The sequence below is a fragment of the Scyliorhinus torazame genome, chromosome 16 (assembly GCF_047496885.1).
Source record: "Scyliorhinus torazame isolate Kashiwa2021f chromosome 16, sScyTor2.1, whole genome shotgun sequence".
Classification (NCBI taxonomy): Eukaryota; Metazoa; Chordata; class Chondrichthyes; order Carcharhiniformes; family Scyliorhinidae; genus Scyliorhinus; species Scyliorhinus torazame.
This window is the reverse complement of record NC_092722.1, coordinates 183485118-183502549: the sequence shown is the minus strand read 5'-3', so window position 1 is coordinate 183502549 and position 17432 is coordinate 183485118.

Sequence of the window (17432 nt, the reverse complement as noted above, 5' to 3'; positions counted from 1 at the left end):
CCCGAAAGACGTGCTGTTAGGTAATTTGGACATTCTGAATTCTCTGTCTGTGTACCCGAACAGGCGGCGGAATGTGGCGACTAGGGCTTTTCACAGTCACTTCATTGTAGTGTTAATGTAAGTCGACTTGTGACAATAAAGATTATTATTAAAAATGCTTGAAGAAAAGCAAGCAGATGTTGTCTAGGTCAACATTTTCCCTCAACCAATACCAAAAAAAATCAACGGGCCATTTATCTAATTTGTTCTTCGAGGGATCTTGCTGCGTACAAATTGGCTGCCATGTTTGCTTACAAAACAAAAATACCAACGTTTTAAAATGTCTTAGGCTGTCACCATAGCATGGGTACATCTTTTATTTGCACTGCCGCAACCATTAAACAACATTGCTGCCTCACGGCGTTGGAGTACCCATGTTCGATCCCGGCCCTGGGTCACTGAGCGAGTGGAGTTTGGACATTCTGCGTGGATCTCACCCCCACAACCCAAAGGTGTGCAGGGTGGGTGGATTAGCCACGCTAAATTGCCCCTTAATTGGGGAAATTAAAAAAACCTTAAAATATTTAGAATTCCCGAATTCCTTTTTGTCATTTGTTTGTGTGAACATGCGGGCTAATGTTTGGGGTTTGGTGGGAGGATGGGATCGTTATTATTGAGATGGGGATTGACATATTTGTTACTGATTATTGTTTATTGTTGGTGCGTGTAAATTTGGGAGAAAATGTGAAAAAGGAGGAGATTAAAAATATTTTTTTAAAGAAACATTTAGAATTCGACCTGCAAAACAGTTAGGAACCTTAACAAGGCAACCATCAGTCAGTATTGTTTTGGAAAATCTTTCTCCATGACGCGTATCTTGTTTCAAAACTGCAGCAACCTTCATCAAAGCACAGCTTGCATTTAGTTAAAGGTGCCACCATGTGGCCATTAACTGTGCCTACAATATGCTGCCTCTATAGTTTCCAGTCTTTTTTCCCTCTTCCCCTGCGCCCCTCAATTCATTTGTTTCTTGGATGGAATACAGATCCATGGGTCCCTGTTGTATGAATTATCCTTGCCATGATCATTTCTGTTGCTGTTTCACAACAAGTATCGGCAGGCTACTTGACTACAAAGGCGTTACAGCTGAATAATGATCCTGATCTCACCCACAATGAACAATCTACACTGATTGCGTCAATATCTTACGAGTAAGTTATTATTATTTGAGTAAAATGGTTCCACCCGACTTCCCTTCTTCCTCCTATTTGGTAATTTTTAACTTGTGCAATTTTACATTTGAACCTTGCACCAGAGTGAACAATTTGCCTGGATTATCTTTGCTCATCCTCTTCATGATCCTGGGAAATTCAATTAGATCACCTCTTCTTTCCCAGTAAAACAAATTCAACCTTCTCAATCTTTCTTCATAACCTAAATTTGTCGACATCCAAAGTTATATTTGTTGCTGCCTTGCCTTTCAAAGATTATTACTTATATTATCAAAGATTCATTTATTTCAAATCAATTTCTGTTACGGCCAGGGGCTGAATTGAGGCAAGCTTTCTGATCAGTTATCCAAGTAAGTGTGAATTGATTATTACGTTGGGTAAGGCCTTTATGTTATCAGGGTTCAAAGTTTACCTATCATTACAGTTTATTAATTGTGCAAATACATAGAAACGTACATAGAAAATAGAAGCAGGAGGAGGCCATTCGGCCCTTCGAGCCTGCTCTGCTAGTCATTATGATCATGGCTGATCATCAAGTTCAACACCGTGATCCCACCTTCCTTCCGTATCCCTTGATCCCTTTAGCCCCAAGAGCGATGTCTAATTCCTTCTTAAATTATACACCGTTTTGGCTTCAGCTCCCTTTTATGGCAGCAAATTCCACAGATTCACCATTCTCTGAGTCAATATAGGCATTGAAAAGTCCCTGGAACCAGAGAACCACCACGTTGCACCTGGTGCGGGTCTGGGCACGCCGGGAAAATAGTGGGAAAACACAAAATTGAGATTTGCGTCAGCCTCGAACCAGTTTGCAATTCACCCGGCCCGCTCCCAATAGCACGTTCCGGATCTCGCACAAAAATGGCGAGCATATCATTAACCCTCATTTACATTCATTTGAATCTCATTAGGGAGATTGAAGTCGAATGCAGCAGCTTCCCGGGAATGACCCGTTTTCCCAACGGGAAGTCACACTGGTGCCTCTTAGTACCCCCTCTTCCAGGTTGGGTGCCACCCCTGGCTGGGGGGGGGGGGGGGCTTTGCATCTGTCAGGCCTTCAAGCCCTCTTTAAATATTATGGAGACCCATAACAGGGGCAACCACAGCTGCAGCCTGACTGTCCTAAACTCTCCAGGACTGAGCCCTGCTGTGACTTCAATGCTGAAAGTCAAAGTCAATTTCACTCCCTTTGACTGTGAGCAGCCTCTCACCTCACAGCTGAAGACTATCGCAAATGACAAATTAGCTTTGTTAGTTGTGAGAGCGCTTTGCACCTGCTGGTTGTGTTTGCTGCTTGCTCCTGCTGGTGGCTGCCATTGCCTGGAGGCTGCTGCTGCTGTTTCCTTCCTTTTCCTTATCTGGAAAAAAGGCCAATTTTGTCTGAGATACCTGGGTCCTGGAATACTGGAGTCAGTGGGGCGTATGATTTCATAAGGCAATCTGGTTTGAAGCAAGAAGGCGCTGCGGGACCTGGTGTGCGACATCGATCCAAATGGGCCACCTGATAACGCCGTTAAAGAAATGTTTTCACAGATTGCTGATGTTTTTGTTGCTGGTGTGGTGAGTGCTGCATGTAACCGGCACGTCACCACGGGTTAAACACGCTGGAGGTCAAGGATGTTCAACTGCACCTTGCGCCAATGGAATATGTGGATACCAGGATTTGATTCCGGTGAGATTGGGCCACGTGGGAGGGGCCTGCACAGCTGTAGCTCCTGGATGGAGAATGGGTCTGATACGTGGAACAAGTCACACATTGATGGACAGATAATTTCTACAACAAAGTTCTGGACATGATAACACATTCTCAGGCTTATCCTCCGTTACTGATGAGGAATCTGTGAGGGATGATACTGTGTGTTCCTTTTTTTTTGTGAAAATGAGCTGATGAGCTTTGTATTGGTATTAATATGGAACGGTGATGTTTCCTTGTTTTTTTTAAATTTAGAGTACCCAATTCATTTTTTCCAATTAAGGGGCAATTTAGCGAGGCCAATCCACCTACCCTGCACATCTTTGGGTTGTGGGAGTGAAACCCATGCAGACACGGGGAGAATGTGCAAACTCCACTCGGACAGTGACCCAGAGCCGGGATTGAACCTGGGACCTCGGCGCCGTGAGGCTGCAGTGCTAACCACTGAGCCACCGTGCTGCCCTCCTTGTTGTTTAATGGTTAGTGTGATAGGACTTCCGGTTGCGGCCATGCCTGAATAGGTCACACGTTCGGCAGCTCCCACCGGGAACGGACTTTAGGGCTCTCTAGAGGGGCCCCAACGGCACTTGTTCGACGGCTTCCAGTGTGGGAAGGTGACAGCAAGGTCCCCCCGACAGTATATGGATTGGACCAGGAGTGGAGCGGTGAAAAAAGAGATCTTGGAGCAGCGAAAAGTGAGAGGGAGAAAAAGCAAGATGGCGGCAGGTGGACACCAAGCAGCATGGGCGCAGTGGCCGCAGGAGCAGCAGGAGTTTCTTAAACGCTGCTTTGAGAAGCTGAAGACAGAAATGCTGGCGCCAATGAAGGCGGCGATTGAGAAGATAGTGGAGACCCAGAGGGCCCAGGGGGCGGCGATCCGGGAGGTGCGGCAGAAAGCCTCGGAGAACGAGGATGAGATCTTGGGCCTGGCGGTGAAGGTGGAGGCGCACGAGGCGCTGCATAAGAGGTGGGCGGAAAGATTTGAGGACCTGGAGAATAGGTCGAGAAGGAAGAATCTTCGGAGTCTGGGACTCCCTGAAGGAGTTGAGGGGCCCGATACCGGGGCATATGTGAACACGATGCTCAATTCGCTGATGGGCGCGGGAGCTTTCCCGAGGCCCCTGGAGCTAGATGGGGCTCATCGGGTCCTGACAAGGAGACAGAAGGCAAAACGAGCCGCCAAGGGCTGTAGTGGTGAGGTTTCACTGCTTTACGGACAGAGAGTGTGTCCTGAGATGGGCCAAGAAAGAGCGGAGCAGCAGGTGGGAGAACACGGAGATCCGAATCTACCAGGACTGGAGTGCAGAGGTGGCCAAGAAGAGAGCTGGCTTTAATCGGGCCAAGGCGGTGCTCCATCGGAAGGGGGTGAAGTTCGGTATGCTGCAGCCAGCGCAATTGTGGGTCACATTCCAAGATCGGCACCACTATTTCGAAACTATTATTAAGGGGATTGATTTTGTATTTGTTACCGCTTACTGTTTGTGGGTAGGGTGTAAATTTTGAAGGAAAATGTGAAAATGGAGAATAAAAAAACATTTTTTAAAAAGTGGACCAATTAACGTTAAATAGCGTTGCCGGCCACACTGGGCTGAGCGCCGGGAAGCTCGCGGCAATTCCCACTCACTACCATACTTAGAAATTTTTCTGGAGAATCCACCTAGCCTGCACATCTTTGGGTTGTGAGGGTGAAACCCACGCAAACACGGGGAGAATGTGCATGAGAATCCCAGAGCCGGGATCAAACCTGGGACCTCGGCGCCGTGAGGCAGCAGTGCTACCACTGCACCACCCTGCTGCCCCTATTCAATCCTTACAGCGTAGAATGAAGCCATTCAGCCCATCGAGTCTGCACCGACCCTCTGAAAGAGCACCTTAACCGAGGCCCACTCCCCCACCCTATTCCCGTAACCCTTTGGTTGCTAAGGGGCAATTTAGCACGGCCAATCCACCGAACATGCACATCTTTGGACTGAGGGAGGAAACCGGAGCACCCAGAGGAAACCCACGCGGACACGGCAGAACGTACAAATTTCACACACAGTCACCACAGGTCGGAATCGAACCTGGGTCCCTGGCCTGTGAGACAGCAGTGCTAAACTCTGTGCCACCATGCCACCCCCAATGGCAAATGCTTCCATACCAAATTTCCAATCTAGTTGTTTACATAAGCAGCTTTAATGTTAAATTAAAGTGTGGTAAAAAACATTGTGACAACATAACGTGCAAACATAACATTTTCTATATGTGTATATGTGGAGCTGTTTTCATCTTTACTGCATATATTTAAAGCAGAGGAAATCAATGATTTCAAAAGGAAATTAGATGGGCAATTGAGGGAAATCAATTTGTAGGGCTATAATCAGAGCATGTGGAAATGGGGCTGACAGGGACATAATGGGCCGAAAGGCCTCCTCTGTGTTTTAATGACAGAATAAGCATTGCCCAAATTACAAACTTCCAGTTCAAGGCATTTAACAAAGGAAATGGTAATGTAAAAAACTCTGCCACATGAATAAGATATTAATCTGAACAAAATAGTACAGTCAGTGTTATAACCTGCCTGCTTACCATTGGCTGGGGACTAATGACAATCCCACAATCCTGTGGGAGTATGAGCTTCCCCAATGAGGGGGGCGGAGAAACCATTAGTAAACTCCATGTATAAATAAAGCTGGCCAGTTTGGAAGCAGCAGGAAGGAGTGTGCAGCAAGGGAAGTTGCTGCTGCTGTTATATATATATATATATATATATATATATGATATTGTAAATAAATGTTATTACTTTGTATCGTTAAAACACGTGCTGGATTCTTCGTGGCCCTTACAAAAGTCAGGATGCATTAATTGTGGAACTTTGGCATTGCTGCAAAGAGAAACTCTGGGGAAAATGGGCGTATCACATCTGTGGCGAGACACCATATGGAGTACAGTTCAAGGAGTAAGTCAAGTTTGGTTTGAAAAGGCAGCAGGGGATCTGTTAGCTTTTTTATACACTTTGTAAATTTACACAGAGCTTATTTGGATAAAGGTTTTGTGTTGAGAGTTTTTGGTGCTCATCCCTGAACTGTCAGTCTATTAAAAGTTTGCAAGCATGTAGTAAAATCTCCACTGAACTCAAGCTGAAACACAGACTTAAGAACCAGATGAGAAAAAGGCACATTTTAAAATGTAAACAAAAAGAGGGGAAAAAAACTGAAAAGAAAAAATTAAAACTGGAAATGCAAAGCAGGTAAGTCTAAAAGTCACATCTAATCTGAATGGCTTTCAGGTTAATTTTGATCTTTTATATAACTTTTGTGTTTTATGTTTTTCTTTCATATATCCTGAATTCAAATCTCTATTAAAACGCAAGAAAATAATGATTTATAATAAATTGCAAAATAATCACCGTAGCACAGAGGACCCCGGTTCGATTCCCGACTTGGGTCACTGTCTGTACGGAGTCTGCACGTTCTCCCCGTGTCTGCGTGGGTTTCCTCCGGGTGCTCCGGTTTCCTCCCACAAGTCCCGAAAGACGTGCTGTCAGGTGAATTGGACATTCTGAATTCTCCCTCAGTGTACCCGAACAGGCGCCGGAATGTGACGACTAGGGGCTTTTCACAGTAACTTCATTGCAATGTTAATGTAAGCCTACCTGCGACACTAATAAAGATTATTAATCAAGAGCTATTAAAATAAATCTAAAATAACAAGGTGCTACTGCCCAAAAATTGATACTTATTAATTTGAGGAGATTTTGGCTATAAATGATTTGAGGAAGCATACACAGGGATCCCACTCCCACCACCAGAAATTCCCTCCCTTAAACTGTTCCAGCAATAACTCAATTTCCAGTGATCCTCAAAGAATCACAGAAAAACACAACATGGAAACAGACCGTTTAGCCTTTCATCCCCATGTCAGCTCTTTGTTGGAACTATCCAGTTAATCCCACTCCCCTGCTCTTTCCCAGAGCCTTGTCACTTTTTCATGTTCAGGAAAAAGTTTCAAATGCTTTGAGGAGGACTACACAGCAAGGCGGAACAATGCGGGCTAGAATGGGGAGAAAAGTCACAGCGGAAGAAAAGGATTTTGAAAAACGTTTGAAATCAGTGAATGGGAGACCGAGTTCTTGAGGTCAGTGGTGTCTTGACAAATGACCAGCCACCAATAGTGGAGTACAGAGGATACTGTTAACAGAACCAAGGATACACATGGGGGCAGATGGCAAGTGGAACTCTGTAAGGTAAGACTGCACTGACCTGAATGAGAGAACTTTAAAGTCATCTCATTGAGGTATGGAGCTTGGAAGAGGGGGTTTTAAGTATGGTGAGGGGGCTGCATCATTTTGAAGTGATGCTTGTGTAGGCTAGAGGCAGGGAGGTTGGCGAGGAGGGCATAGGAGATGTTGATTCTCAAGATGATTACATCACTCGTGAGGGTTATTGACAGCAGAGGGGGAACAGAACGGGGAAGAGGCAGGCTATGTCAAAGAGATTGAGGGCAGCAATCTTGCTAATAGAGTGAACATTGGGGAAGAAGTTAAACCCAGCATCAAGTGGAGCACCTCACATCACCAGTCTCTGCCTGAGATGCCATCTTGGAAGTTGATGAAGTAGAGACCAGAGGAACATGGCTGTTGGGAAGAGCCAAAAACTGACGGCTTTGATTTTTACTGCCTGTCAAATTAGCTTTTATTATGTCATAAGTGGAAATAGAAAATACTGGGAGTGCGCAATGGATGTGTATTTTTTATATCTTCTCACTCTATTTGTCCCACATGGGCTTTAGCCTACTTTTATGACTGGCAAACTATACTTTTAAATGAAAGAGGATCTGTTATTTGTTGCGATTCCTACTGAAAGGCACTCGGCAAGTCTGTCTTAGGTGTGCAATTTATGTTCACAAGGAGTGAAAGAGATTGTGCAGCTCTATGAGCAAGTGCAGCTGTGCTTGTTTTGTTTGAGTACCATGCCTTCAAAGGATTATGTTCTGAAACCAAACTCAGCAAGTGTCACTCCTAATGATTGAGACTGGATTTTGCTGCATACCCTGGAAGTAAGGCACCATTGCGGTGCCCAGATATCCTCCGGCGTTGTTATACTCCGATCATTAACTATTTGTTTGTGCTCTTGGACTTGTAGGAAAGAAAGAACTTGAGTTTCTAGAGTGCTGTTCTCATCCTCAGGACGTCCCAAAGCTCTTTACAGTCAATGAAGTACTTTTGCAGTGTAGTCACTGTTGAAATGTAAATAAATTGAAACTGTGATCCCAAGCACTCTGGATAGTAACAGACAACATGGGCGAAATTCTCCGACCCCCCGCTGGGTCGGAGAATCGCCGGGGGCTGGCGTGAATCCCGCCCCTTCCGGTTGCCGAAGTCTCCGGCACCGGAGATTCGGCGGGGGCGGGAATCGCGCCGCGCCGGTTGGCGGGCCCCCCCGCTCGATTCTCCGGCCCGAATTGGCCGAAGTCCCGCCGATAAATTGCCTGTCGCGCCGGCGTAAATTGAACCACCTACCTTACCGGTGGGACAAGGCTGCGTGGGTGGGCTCCGGGGTCCTGGGGGGGGGGCGCGGGGTGATCTGGCCCTGGGGGGTGCCCCCACGGTGGCCTGGCCCGCGATCGGGGCCCACCAATCCGCGGGCGGGCCTGTGCCGTGGGGGCACTCTTTCCCTTCCGCCTCCGCCACGGTCTCCACCATGGCGGAGGCGGAAGAGACTCCCTCCACTGCGCATGCGCGCATGCGCCGCCCGGAGATGTCATTTCCGCGCCAGCTGGCGGGGCACCAAAGGCCTTTTCCGCCAGCTGGCGGGGCGGAAATTCCTCCGGCGTCGGCCTAGCCCCTCAATGTTGGGGCTCGGCCCCCAAAGATGCGGAGCATTTCGCCCCATATGTATATTTCAGTGCTTTTTAACTCAGATGAAGAACATTAACATTTAAAACTGTTACGATCCCAGTTGATGTTATAACTGGACTTGAAGATCCCAGTATGAAACCCTGGCTCCACCAATTTACCAGGACCTCCTTTTTGTGTTAAAGACATTTTCACGATATTTCATAAATACTTCTGATGGTTGAAGCTCACCAAGTTTTAACTGAAGATCAACATTTGCCAAGTTTGTTTTTTCAAGATTATCTTTTCAAATCCCCAGTCAAATGTTCCACTTTCCTTGACTGATTCTCAATTGTTCTCAACATTTGTCTTTTTTTATTTGTAAACTCTTTTATACGTGAAAGCTGCTTGTTATCTGCAAAGTGTTTCCATGCTGTAAACTTCTATGATTCTATGAGTATCTCATCCTTCAATTGCTTGTTATCAGCTAATTTTTCTGCATATTAGTTTTCAAAACTTTGCTAAGATCACATGATCAACTGCCTGATGTATTGCAGTTGACATCACATTACTGACTCCACAAGCCAAATCATTACCTAGGATGAAATCTATTCATCCAATATGTAATTTAGGAATAATTCCCACCGTAACAATTCCATTTACAAAATTATTTCTCACTTTAACTTTGCACAAAGAAATAGGTTTATCCCTTCCATTAATACCACTTAATAATACTTTTCATTCATAAAACCTTCTAGAATATAAATTGTACCATCGGCTACCATCAATGATCTGCTGCCGTATCTCTTAAAATTTTAACTTGTTCACTTATTTTGTTAGACGACTTAGGGAAAACATCTCCCTTTGAAACAAAACATCCAGACCTCCAATAGCCTGACTTCCTTCACCAGTACTTAAATAATTCTCTGAACTATTTTGAGATCCATCCCACTTTCTCATTGATTCTGAAAGAGCATGTTTTACCTGTACCACTGCTACAGTTTTAATAGCCATTTCCTTTTCAGACACTTCATTTCCTACTCTGCAACTGGTCTTCCATTTAATTTCCAACAATCTGCCTGAACATGTCCACAATGGAAACACTTAGGCCTCTGAGTATCAATTCCACCCTCAGCTCCTTTTTTGATCTGAGGTGAAATTTCCTGACAACTGTTCCATCTCTTTCCTGACTTTGTCTTTTCCTTCCCACTTTCTATCCTCTTCATGTTCAAAAGGAGGACAGAAAAAGGTTTGCTCCTATGGACCAGTTCGTAATCATCAGCTAACTCTGTTGCCTGTCTTGTAGTTTAAACTTTCTGTACCTCCACATGCATCCTAATAACCAAAGGAAGTGAATCTTTAAATTATTCTAAAAAAATCACCTCTCTAAGGCCTTCATATGTTTTCTCTAACTTTAACACCTGTATCCAACAGTCAAAACTATTTTGCTTAACTCTTTCGAATTCAATATGAGTTTGACTAGGCTGTTTCCTCGCATTTCAAAATTTTGGCCTGTACATCTCAGGTACCAACACATACACACTACGGATAGCTGTATTTACTACACCATAATCTACAGGTACCTCTTCTGACAATCATGCATACACCTTATTAGTTCTATCCACAAATCTACTTTGACCAAATACAAATATAAATCCCTTAAAACTACTTTTCATTCCCTAACAAAAGAAACAATCCAATTAATTCTTATGGCTTGCTGTTAATTTCAGAGTAACAATAATTAGCATTTTCACAGATCTTCTCACAAACATTGTCTCAGGACAATTTACTAGGGAGACATGTGGTGCTTAGCAGAAAATGGAGAAACTAGTCAAGAGAAATTGAAAGCACACGGGGGAAAAAAATAGTTGTTTGGGGGGCTTTCAAGGAAGAAAAAGAAGTCAGGGCATTTACAAACAGGTGAGGGTCGAGATTTAAATAGTGAGATAGAACATAGAACATAGAACTATACAGCGCAGTACAGGCCCTTCGGCCCACGATGTTGCACCGAAACAAAAGCCATCTAACCTACACTATGCCATTATCATCCATATGTTTATCCAATAAACTTTTAAATGCCCTCAATGTTGGCGAGTTCACTACTGTAGCAGGTAGGGCATTCCACGGCCTCACTACTCTTTGCATAAAGAACCTACCTCTGACCTCTGTCCTATATCTATTACCCCTCAGTTTAAAGTTATGTCCCCTCGTGCCAGCCATATCCATCCGCGGGAGAAGGCTCTCACTGTCCACCCTATCCAACCCGCTGATCATTTTGTATGCCTCTATTAAGTCTCCTCTTAACCTTCTTCTCTCCAACGAAAACAACCTCAAGTCCATCAGCCTTTCCTCATAAGATTTTCCCTCCATACCAGGCAACATCCTGGTAAATCTCCTCTGCACCCGCTCCAAAGCCTCCACGTCCTTCCTATAATGCGGTGACCAGAACTGTACGCAATACTCCAAATGCGGCCGTACCAGAGTTCTGTACAGCTGCAACATGACCTCCCGACTCCGGAACTCAATCCCTCTACCAATAAAGGCCATCACTCCATAGGCCTTCTTCACAACCCTTTCAACCTGGGTGGCAACTTTCAGGGATCTATGTACATGGACACCTAGATCCCTCTGCTCATCCACACTTTCAAGAACTTTACCATTAGCCAAATATTCCGCATTCCTGTTATTCCTTCCGAAGTGAATCACCTCACACTTCTCTACATTAAACTCCATTTGCCACCTCTCAGCCCAGCTCTGCAGCTTATCTATATCCCTCTGTAACCTGCTACATCCTTCCACACTATCGACAACACCACCGACTTTAGTATCGTCTGCAAATTTACTCACCCACCCTTCTGCGCCTTCCTCTAGGTCATTGATAAAAATGACAAACAGCAACGGCCCCAGAACAGATCCTTGTGGTACTCCACTTGTGACTGTACTCCATTCTGAACATTTCCCATCAACCACCACCCTCTGTCTTCTTTCAGCTAGCCAATTCCTGATCCACATCTCTAAATCACCCTCAATCCCCAGCCTCCGTATTTTTTGCAATAGCCTACCGTGGGGAACCTTATCAAACGCTTTGCTGAAATCCATATACACCACATCAACTGCTCTACCCTCGTCTACCTGTTCAGTCACCTTCTCAAAGAACTCAATAAGGTTTGTGAGGCATGACCTACCCTTCACAAAGCCATGCTGACTATCCCTGATCATATTATTCCTATCTAGATGATTATAAATCTTGTCTCTTATAATCCCCTCCAAGACTTTACCCACTACAGACGTGAGGCTCACCGGTCTATAGTTGCCGGGGTTGTCTCTGCTCCCCTTTTTGAACAAAGGGACCACATTTGCTGTCCTCCAGTCCTCTGGCACTATTCCTGTAGCCAATGATGACATAAAAATCAAAGCCAAAGGTCCAGCAATCTCTTCCCTGGCCTCCCATAGAATCCTAGGATAAATCCCATCAGGTCCCGGGGACTTATCTATTTTCAGCCTGTCCAGAATTGCCAACACCTCTTCCCTACGTACCTCAATGCCATTTATTCTATTAGCCTGGGGCTCAGCATTCTCCTCCACAACATTATCTTTTTCCTGAGTGAATACTGACGAAAAATATTCATTTAGTATCTTGCCTATCTCTTCAGACTCCACACACAATTTCCCATCCCTGTCCTTGACTGGTCCTACTCTTTCCCTAGTCATTCGCTTATTCCTGACATACCTATAGAAAGCTTTTGGGTTTTCCTTGATCCTTCCTGCCAAATACTTCTCATGTCCCCTCCTTGCTCGTCTTAGCTCTCTCTTTAGATCCTTCCTCGCTACCTTGTAACTATCCATCGCCCCAACCGAAACTTCACACTTCATCTTCACATAGGCCTCCTTCTTCCTCTTAACAAGAGATTCCACTTCCTTGGTAAACCACGGTTCCCTCGCTCGACGCCTTCCTCCCTGTCTGACCGGTGCATACTTATCAGGAACACGCAGTAGCTGATCCTTGAACAAGCCCCACTTATCCAGTGTGCCCAACACTTGCAGCCTACTTCTCCACCTTATCCCCCCCCCAAGTCACGTCTAATGGCATCATAATTGCCCTTCCCCCAGCTATAACTCTTGCCCTGCGGTGTATACTTATCCCTTTCCATCATTAACGTAAACGTCACCGAATTGTGGTCACTGTCCCCAAAGTGGCCAGAGATGGGGAAGAGGTTTGGACAAGTGGGTCATGATGAAGATTGGATTGGTTTGGATTAGTTTATTGTCACGTGTACCGAGGTACAGTGAAAAGTATTTTTCTGCGAGCAGCTCAACAAAAAAACAAAGGAGAAAAAGAAAAAGGAGTCTGGGACCGCACATGGTCACGATTGACCTATAGAGTCCACTCCCCCTCCCCCCTCTACACTCAACGCCCTCCAACCTCTGAAAGAGTACCGTACATGATACCCAAGAGTTGTACCCCCCCCCCCCCAAGTCTCCAACTCCTCCCGTCCACTGCCTTTTGTAAAACTCCTCCTCCCAACCTCGGTTCCTTCCCCCCAACTTTCCACCCCGGCTAGACCACTCGGACCCTATTCTGCCAGGCAACGATGGCCGCAGCCCCTCCCCCCACCTCACTCCCATTCACTGGCCGGCTTAAACCGGCCAGCGTGGAGGCCCCCGCCCGGGTCCCTTTCCCCCTTGCCCTGCCCTAGAAAAGCCCAGAAATCCCCTTTTAGCACACAAACCCCGCACCTACACCCCAAAGAGCCCTCATTTCGAGTGAAAGTCCCATCACTTCCCTTGTCCAAATATGTACAACATTGGCTCCTTCAGCCCATACACCCGCACGCAGTGAAACAAAAAAGAAGAAAATACAGTCATGAGGTTACATCGGCACATGGCCATTTCTCAATTCTGCCACAGTCCTTCTGCCTTCGCAAACTCCTCCGCTGCTTCCGCCATTCCAAAATAAAAGTCTCTGAGCTTGTAAGTCACCCTCAGCTTCGCTGGATATACAATGCCGCACTGCACCTTGCTAATGTACAGTGCCCTCTTCACCCGGTTGAAGGCAGCCCGCCTCCTCGCCAGCTCCACCGTAAAGTCCTGGTATACACGTATACCAGCTCAAGCCCACTGCACCACCCGCTTCTGCTTGGCCCAGCTCAGGACCTTCTCCTTCACACTGTACCTACGGAAGCACAGAGTCACTACCCTTGGCGGCTCACTCGCCTTTGGTACAGGCCTCCACGACCGATGAGCCCGATCCAGTTCATATCGGGAGGGATCCTCCCCCTCCCCCAATAGTCTTGCCAGCATCGCGGCAAAATACTCAGTCGGCCTCGGTCCTTCATCTCCTTCGGGCAGCCCCACAATCTTCAAATTCTGTCGACTGGATCTGTTTTCCAGCTCTTCCATTTTTCCTCGCAGGTCCTTGTTAGTATCCATCACCGTCCGCATCTCTTTCCCCATCGAGGCAAGTTGATCACCGTGCTGCAATACCGTCTCCTCCACTTGCTTCAGCGCCTCCCCTTGCTCTCCGCTCGCCACCGCCTTCATCACCGGGGAAATCGCCTTCTCCACCAGCACACTCAAGACCTCTCTCATCTCCTTCCTCATTGTCTCCATGTATTTTGTAAACTGCCTTTCGAATTCCGCAGCCATCACCTTAGTTATTTCTTCAGCCGTAAGCAATGCGGCTCCCCTGGAGCTCCAGCCTCCATTTTCCTTGGTGACCCCGCGGTGACCTTTCCACTCCCCGATGGATCTTCAGCTGTTTTCCTTACGGACGTTCTTTTGCTCACTCTCGACATTTTTCTTCACTGTGCCTTCACTCTGCCTCCTCCCTGCTTTTGCCGCCTCCGTGGACCGGGCTTAAGGCCCCGAAAATGCCGTTCCCGAACGGGAGCCCTCCATTGTGCGGTCGCCTCCCGCCCGCTGTCACCGGAAGTCCTCAATTGGTCCACTTAACGAGGCCTCACGGGCTTCTCGCTGCAAATGAAGGCTCACCAGCTGATTCGCCGGGACGCGCTGGCCAGCCCCTCGCTAACAAGGTCGAGCAGCACTTAAGATGCACATGCTCGGCCAACCCAGCCAGTTCGCAACAATGGTGCAGAGGAGATCAGCTGAGGGAGCGCTGACCTGGGGAGGCTTCTAGATGCAGTGGAGGCCAGGAGGGTTCCCCCAAGGGTCCCGGAGGGTGAGTCATAGGGCAGCCTGGGATGAGGTTGCAGCAGCTGGGAGCTCAGGGGGTGTGACCAAGAAGACTGGCCTCCTGTGCTGGAAAAAGGTCAATGACCTACACCGGGCAGCATGATTGAGTAGACATCAAAGCTCCCCCACCCCCCCAACTCTTCATGCGACCCCCAAACCTCCCTCCGCCCCCTTCAGCCCCCCACCCCAAATCCTCCCTTCACGCCCCCCTCTCCACCACTGTGAACTACGCGTATGGTTAATGATGCCCCCTCTGTATCAGCTCAGGAAAAGCTCTCCCAGAATCGTCGGGAGTGTGCCCAGACTGGCGGAGGGCTGCTGGACTTGTGAATCTTCACCTCCTTCGAGGAGGGTGCCCTAGAGGTGTCTACTGTGGCCGAGGACAGATTGGTCACCCATGCGGATGCCGCAGAGGTGAGGAATCAGAAGGCTCCACCCAGAGGACCTGTCAAACGTGAATGGTTATTGCATTACTGGCCACATGTCCATTCTCCCACAGATCCTCCAGCCGACAGCGCCGGCCAATCCCGGGCGACACCCTCTCCTGTCTCCCTTGACCACTTCGGAGGAGAGCTCCGAGGAGGCCACCATTATAGTCGCCCCACAGCTGTCATCCCCATCCTCCACCAGCGCAGGTACACGCACCTCGGTGGGACATGTTAGTGGACAGGATTCTTGGGCATAATCTGGTGAGCACCACACTGCTGCTGATGCACACGTGGAGGCAGGAACCCCGAGGCAAGACAGCAGTCGGAGGGCTGCTGGATCCCAGCACCCAGCTGGGTCCTAGCCTGATGCTGAGCCTGTTGAACAGAGTTACCCAGAGCTGTTGGAGATGATAGGGAGCAGCCGGGACATTCAGAGGAAGATGTCAGCGTCACTCCAACAGATCCGTAGCCACTTGGAGGAGACCCAGAGGCTACAGGCGCAGGATATGTCATCGGCAATGTGTGGCACCGAGGCCAACACTGCTAAGGTGGCGTCCACAGTGGAGAGCCTGGTGCATGACGTCGGCACCATTAGTGAAGGTGTCCAGGACGTCGCGCAGTCGGTGATGGCCATGGCTGAGGGTCTCGGCAGAATGTCTGCCTCACTGAGGGATGTCAACCAGTACTAGGCCGACCTTGATGAGGTTCTGCGGGATCTCCAGTTCTCAGATGGGAATGGCCGAGGTGCTGCAGAACTTGTACCAATCGCAGGTGGGCATTGCCGAGGCACTGAAGAGCATGTCCCAGTCACTGACGAGCATCGCCGAGGGTGTCGACATGATGGTGCAGACCATGGGGAGCCACCAGTGCTGGCAGAGACGATGATGCAGGGGCAGCTGGGGCTCGAACCAGCTGCCCCTCCGTCCCAAGGTGAACCCCAGGGCCCGATGAGCACCGACCGGAGGAGGGGCACTGGGTGCCAACGCGGACCGTCAATGGAGTGGCGAAGGTGGCCATCAGCTCCCCCAAGTTCCACCCCCCTAATGAGGCCACATCGCTCAGTCAGCACACAGGACAGGATTGTAAATGTGCCATTGACAAGTCAGCCGGGGCCCTCCAGCCTCAGAGCCCCCACAGGACACCCATGGGGAATCGAAGGTCATGGGATGAGGTAAGCCTTCACATCAGAAACACCTAGATGTAGTGGTAGAGCTAGGAGGGCCAAGCACGCTGAGGATCACTGAGGGCATCGGTGAGGGGGAGCACCATCGGGAGAGTGGGGAACTGTTACACACATTAAACACCCTTGTGCACAACCAGTTTGATGCCTCTGTCACTTTCTTCCGCAATGCCTTGGCTCCCATTAATTGTATGGAAATAGGTCTTAAGTGGTGATAAGGGTTTCTCGCCACGCTACGGCAAGATCCCGATTTCACCAATGGGAGCGGGCCGGTTGCATATAGGGGAAATTAGCGTGGCCAATCCACCTACCCTGCACATCTTTTTGGGTTGTGGGAGCGAAACCCACGCTAACACAGGGAGAATGTGCAAACACCACCTGGATTCGGATTTGTTTATTGTCACGTGTACCGAGGTACAATGAAAAGCTCAACAGATCATTAAGTACATGGGAAAAGGGAATGAAAGAAAATACATAACAGCCTCCCTGAACAGGCGCCGGAATGTGGCAACTAGGGGCTTTTCACAGTAACTTCATTGAAGCCTACTTGTGACAATAAGCGATTTTCATTCCATTTCAACACATGGTATACAATGTAACTAAATAAGCATCGGCATCCGATGCAGCATACAGGCTCTGGTAACAGTGGGGAAGAAACTGTTTATGAGTCTGTTCGTGCGTGTTCTCAGACTTCTGTATCTCCTGCCCAAGGGAAGAAGTTGGAAGAGTGAGTAAGCTGAGTGGGAGGTGTCTTTGATCATGCTGCCCATTTTCCCCAGGCAGCGGGAGGTGTAGATGGAGTTAATGGATGGGAGGCAGGTCTGTGTGATGGACTGGGCAGTATTCACGACACTCTGAAGTTTCTTGCGGTCCTGGGCCGAGTAGTTGCCATACCAGGCTGTGATGGCAC